We start from the raw sequence: 6,602 nt of genomic DNA, 5'->3' as shown, positions 1-6,602 counted from the left end.
AGATTTTAACTCATCTTTCCTTTTTTACATTTTTGAAATATTCCAATTTCCAATCACAGTAGTGTGTACTTTTGATTACTTGCTCTTCTCTAGGTCCATATTTCACATCTTGTTCAGGCATTGGATTGAATCATAACGTTTTGTGTTGCTTCAATAATGTCAGGATGATCTTGAATGTCGCAAACCACCAATTTACTTCGAACTCAACATGTAGTATTTTCTCAGAAAGTCCCAAGTCTAACACTACACAACTAAAAATAAACATTATGATTGACACATTTTCACTTGAGATTATTAATGACTGGATGAACATCTGGTAACCTTTTATAAAATTCAATGGCAATATAACTGAATATGTATAATACAAATATTTGATTGAAGTATCCACCTATAGGTCTTTTAACACAGTGTGATTTGTGTTTATATAAATATGTATTAATTTTATTCTAACATGGTGCAATTGTCACGAAACTCCCCACTTGGATTAATAAGTATTGTGATTGATTGATTGATTGATTGATATGATATCGATATAAATATATACATAAACATCGATATATGTAAATGTAGGGAGATGAATACATTGCAAATGATCAGTGCAGGAATCTCTCTCTCTCTCTCTCTCTCTCTCTCTCTCTCTCTCTCTCTCTCTCTCTCTCTCTCTCTCTCTCTCTCTCTCTCTCTCTCTCTCTTTCTCTCTCTCTGTGTGGGTGTCTCTCTCCCAGAGCTGCTTTCTCCTGCCCCCCCTCCCTGATTCCTCCACCGGCAGCGTTGCAGATGGAATACACTGAAGCTAACGTCAGACTCCGCAGAGTTAATTGTAGTAATTAATGTCATACTTCTGTTTAATTTGCGAGGATGGTGTCGCCCACTGAAGCCGGGTAATCAGACTCAGAGGCCGGAGCGGCAGGGAAGGCTATATCTGCCTGGAGTTCAAGCAAGGACTCCTTGGTTAAATATTGGCCTCCGTGCAGGATTCTATTGGGCCAATTGTGGATATTTCAGGGCGTATTTGAACCGGATTCTCTCGGCAGTGGAGGTGGCTTTTGGTGGGTTCGGTTCTTGATGCCCGGAGGGCCAGAGGATCCAACATTAAGCAGCCCAGACTGCGGAGCCCCGGAGTAGGGCTCGAACACCGGGGAGTACAGAAGGTATGTTGGCTCTGCGAAAAACAACCTTTCTGTTCATCTTGTCCGTGTGTGAAACACCGTTTTAATACGTTTAATTAACGGGATGGTTAAACCACCGACCAGGCTGCTCAACATCGATCCACATGTTGTTTAATGTTTTGTGTTGGAGGAAGAATATATCTGGTGGCTAACTGTTAGCCTCGTAGCATTCCATTGTCACAGCCCGTTGGAGCTAGCTATGCTAACAGACTGGCTTGCTGTGAAATAGGAATTCATTCTAACGTTACATTTCACACACACTATCCTTCGTTTGTTTTCTCGTTTCTTGGTTGGTTCAATATATGTCTGTGGACTACTGTATGGTGTTTTAGACGCGTCGGATTGCTTTCGTCTTGTTAGCATCTTATGCTAACAGCGGTGTTACCCCATAAAGCAAGGAGAAGCTTCATTAGCAAGTTAGCATTAGCTTCGTTACCTGGTTGCAACACTACAAGGAATCTCAAAATGTCTCCTCTGACTCTGTCATTTTGTCAGAGCAGTTCACTTCACAAAAATAGAAAACACGAGGACGTGACCCGGAAAACTCTCCAGTTTATTTCGTTTTATTGTTTTAATTCAGCCATAACATTATAGCGTGCGCGTGCGTGTGTAGCATTCACACGGCTCATGGTAGGAGGGGTTGTTAGGTTGAGAACCAGACACACCGTGAAAACAGTAAGTTTACACATTTTAACCACTTTACAACAGTGTTTAAAGGACATTTACACGTCCAAAAGAATCAGCTGTTCTATTAATGGATTTTTATTTACTTCAACAATAACAAATTGAACAACCCATTAACAATATTTGCTAATTACGAAACACAATGTGTTAATATATTGTTAATGTTGGAAACAATTTAGCAAATGACACTGGAGCCGAGAAATCAGGATGGTGTGATGGAGAAGACGCTCATGTTCATAAAAACAAATAGCCCATCTTTATTTGGGGTATTGATAAAACATTTTTGGGGATTGGCTAATAGAATAGCTAATTCCTGCTTTACCACTTATTTAGAACCATTGAATTAAAGATATGTGTATTGTCCCCCTTTTTCCGAAGTTGTTAATTGTAATGCCACAGAAGCTTCTTTTATTAAAGGGTTTGTTAATAATCTATGAAACATGCATAACAAATTGAAGTAATGTTCAGTACTGAGTCCTGGTTAGCAGATTAATTAAGACAAGTCTCAAATAGTTTTGTGATTACTATTAGAGACGGTATAGTTAGTATTAGGGCTATAACAAATGTAATATATGTTTTGCATTCAAAACCTAATGCAACAAAAAGTTGTGTTTGGCTCAAATGTTGTTATGGTAGTATGCATTAGAGGTGCCTTTTTAGTGCTTTTACAAACATGTTTACTTAATGAGACCTTTGATAAATAATTATCAGTATTGTGAATAGCATGTCTAAGTGCAGCGTTTAAAATCCGGAGAATACACCTATATTATTTCACAATATCCAAAATCTAAACAATATCTATTATCATATGATATCGATAAAATATTGATATATTGCCCAGTCCCAGCCGAGCATTTTGGATATTCATTTTAAATGTGAACTTCAACATTGTAAATAAAGTTTTCAAACTACTTAGTACAGCCCTAGTAAGTATAGTTCTTTACAGTACAGAGCAAATTCTCCATCCTTTTTGTTTAAATGTAAATGTAATTCCTTTATGTGATTGTGCACTACTTTCTTCACTTTCAGTACTTTTAAAATGTATCTCTCCACAGTATATTTGATCATTAGTATGATTGGTGCTCGAGTGCGTGTCAGTTACTTATTGTTGCACATCTTACGTAAAGAACGTGACTGAAAGTATTCAGTATGTCAGCGAAAGGAGTTCACAGAATATTTCCTGTTGTCCTCCACTTATATTTTTGTCTCATAGTGAACGCCAAGCCAAAGTCCATTCACAAATCTGGCAATTAAATGTGACCTTTATCAGCAGCAACACGCCCAGTAAAAGTGATTCTAGACATGTTTGGTATTTGTCGGTCAGTTGTTCTTTTCAATGACAAAAACAGACTTTAAGATAAAGACCGTTCCTTTCACTGATTGAAAACACCAGAAGAGTCATTCAGCTGAAGAAAGTAAATGGTGACGTTTATTGGCTATCTGTAAGCTGCTTTACTGTTTGTGTACGGCCAACAATGTCTTATTAGAGGCATCACTCTGGATTGTTACAAGTTGTGAAAGAGACACTGGTATCGTATTCAGCTTGTGAGTATGCATGTGTCTTAATAGCAAAATATGCTCTTGTAATCACCTACCATTGTAAGAATTACCACAGAGGTCGTTGTGACTATTTTCCAGATGTTTAGACATTCTTTTAGGGTTATGTTCTGACCACCAGATTATGTTCTGATTACAAGATCCATGTCCGTTAGCTGCTTCTGTTTCGGTGAAGAAGCCGATTCAGAGCACAGGATGAATCAAATGTCATTGTTAATAAAAGAAAATAAGATTAAATAAGGCTGCAGATTCTAAAATCTAACTTTTTTAAAATTCCACTTGCAGGTGAGGAGCAGAGAAAGCACTAATACTCTTCAGTAAAAGTATAACACTGCAGCATTGTGAGATCTTTTATGTAAGGCTTTATCACCACCATAGTTTCGGTTTGTCGCACAGGTTTAATTCAGAAGAAAGCTAAAATATTGGTTTGATGATGAAGGGGATGATGCTTCATGACACATGGAGTGTTGAATCATCCTCAACCTGAGTGAGTCATCTTTTGCTGCTGGTTTGTTATACATTTTTTAACAGATTTAGTTTTAAATAGTTACGTTTTTATTCAAGTATAGCTGTTTTACTCTTTGGAAAATCTCTTATCTATTTACTTAGATGTCTATTTAGTATACTAAATTATATTCTAAGAATGGTTTTATACGGGTGCTTAAAAACACATGACATTTCATGTGGTATTACATTTTCCAACATCTGTTCGGTGATGGAAAAGCTTAGATGGCCTAAATTCGGCTTTGAAATATCCACTTTTTTCGCTAACTGTGTTTGCGTTATACCTTTTCTCTGAAAACGGCATCATGAGCGCTGAGAGTAAATAGGCCAGCACTTTTACGTTATATTAGCCTTGCACGTCTTCAACAATGTATATGAAAATAAAAAACATATCTGAAATACCTGATCCCCTCATAGAAAATGCCGCTCTTTACTAAATCAAGCACACCTATACTTATAGCCAGACACAGCCAGTGTTTGAAATGTTACTCCGCTCTGCGACCAGCTCAGTCAGTGGGCTTGGTGAGAGTGTCCATCAATTGGACCTGGCTGCAGAGGAGTCTGCAACAAACCGACCCTCTTCGAAACCCAGAGCCCTTTTTGTTAACCATGTTGTGAGGGTGTTTGCCTAGGATCAATTGCATACATCAAATGTTGTTTATGATGCCGTGGCAGCTGCTCTCCTCAGTGCAGACGTCTGACGAAATGCCCGTGAAATCGACACACTAGATAATTCGGACATCCGTGATGCCGTGTAATGCTGCCAGAGCGCACCGGAATGCCGCTCTGGCATTTCAAACATTGCACTACCCATAAGGAGCCGTACACATGTAGCAATGCCGCAGTTTTTGCCTGGCTGTGTCTTTAGTTGAAAGCCAAGTGGCGATCTGTCATACTGATCATACAATAAAGCCATCATTCTACTAACCCCCGTGGCCCAAGCGAACCCCTGTGTTTTCTTTCCTCTTGTAGGAGGAAATATCCAGAATGATTTCCAGATTGTCACTTAAATGTTTGTTGTCTGTTCTTCATATGTTTATGTCAGCTGTTAGTTTTGAAAGCATAGATTTTTATAATTAATCAGAAGATGTGTCTGTTAGTCTGAGTATTTGTTGAGTCCGGGTTGTGTTGTTTGGTCTTCAGATTCCAATCACCGCTGTCTGCATACAGTGCAGTGTTTGTTATCATGTGACATACTGCATGTGTTTTAATGTGTGTGTGTGTTACCGTGTAAGTAATGCTGTCCTGCTTCCTCTCAGGTGACTCGTCCCGGTGTCAGACTCAAACACTGAAGCGTTTTAATTTCACAATGTTTCAACAGGAAACTCTGGTCAAACTTTCACGTATTATTGATCACATCCTAGATTTGATCAGAAGCAAACTCTCGACCGAGTCAGAGTCACGGATAATGTTGTTAAAAGAAACAAACAAACTACTGAAAGTGGAGAAAGTGCACACTACTTCAATACTGCACTCGCATATGAGTGTTGCATAGTGATGTCATTATGTTACAGAAGCAGGAGTCCAATAGAAGCGTTTCAGGCGGGGGAGTGTGATAGAGAAATAGTGGAGATTTTAGCCTTTGCAGACCATTGACATGTACACAAACCTATACAACACACTACAGTAAAAGCAAACCCACAAAAGCTGAATATGGCCTCTTATAAAAATAAGTCGGAAGCGGTTAAACTAGTGTGTAAAAGCGGCTGATAAACTATTCCAGATTGTTGGTCGCCTCACAGGCAGTCTATGAACGCTGAATGTTATAAGTATTACACTACTGACAATCATTTCAACGACACATTTATATCATAATGGAGTCACTTCATATGTTACAGGCTGTCCGCGGGGTCTTAAAAAGTATTAAAAGTTGATCAATTTAGCGAAAATGAAGGCTATTAAAAAGTATTAAGCAGCATTTTCCAAGGTATTACATGTTGTAGCTTGTTTTCAATAAGTATATAAATTGTCCAAAGAGGTTGTATTCTACAGTCTGCCTGAATGTAATCATTGCGTAGGTGTGTAGTGTGATTCTGTGTAGTTTATTTATGACATCCCGTTGGATGTGACGTCATCTAAACAGGACATCGCACGCTCACGGCTTGATGGCGTGCGTTTACGCCGGTTGTTAAACAACATCGTTATGGGGGAATTTAAGTTTGCGTCCAAATGGTTGGAAGATAAGAAGGAAGGGACAATCAATACTGTATATAGTCATTGTGAGGTAAAGTGTGTCGTCAATGTAACCGGTTAAAACTCAAAGTGGCGATGAGGTCTTAAAATGTATGGAAAGGGTCTTAGAAAAGGTCTTAAAAGGTGTTACATTTGACTTCAGGATTCCTGCATATACCCTGATTTACTATGAATTGCTTATAAAATAAAAGTGAAAAGAACAAATTCATCAAGAACCAAAACTGGAGTCAGAAGTGATCAGATCTCACTAACATGTGAACCTCCTTCTGGGAGTTCAATAGCGATAGATGTATTCTGAAGTCCCAGTATCAAAAATACTCAGTAAGAGCTTACAGTCTTGCATTTAAATTGTAACTTCAGCTATAGTATTGAAGACTGAAAGGATTCATAGTTGACATTTTCATTATGCAGAATGAGCCATGTCAGTGTCGCTATTATTGGATCATTTTTACCCATGCATTAAATGTAGAGGGTGGTCAATAACCAAATCAAATG

The 6,602-nt window shown here is 38.4% G+C and overlaps 1 protein-coding gene across 1 annotated transcript in view; it reads left to right on the top strand.

The window, feature by feature from the left end:
- The first annotated feature begins 749 nt into the window (after positions 1 to 749).
- The window catches only part of LOC104952942 (zinc finger MIZ domain-containing protein 2-like), a 9,164-nt gene continuing 3,311 nt past the window's right edge, over positions 750 to 6,602 (top strand). The window contains exon 1 of the mRNA XM_010779846.1: positions 750 to 1,151. The gene's annotated coding sequence lies outside the window, so the exon portion shown is untranslated. The remainder of the gene's footprint in view (positions 1,152 to 6,602) is intronic.

This window comes from Notothenia coriiceps, unplaced genomic scaffold, assembly GCF_000735185.1.
Source record: "Notothenia coriiceps isolate Sejong01 unplaced genomic scaffold, NC01 NC01_scaffold00020833, whole genome shotgun sequence".
NCBI lineage: Eukaryota > Metazoa > Chordata > Actinopteri > Perciformes > Nototheniidae > Notothenia > Notothenia coriiceps.
The sequence above is the reverse complement of the archived record's forward strand: the minus strand, read 5'-3'. Positions and strand labels throughout refer to the sequence as shown.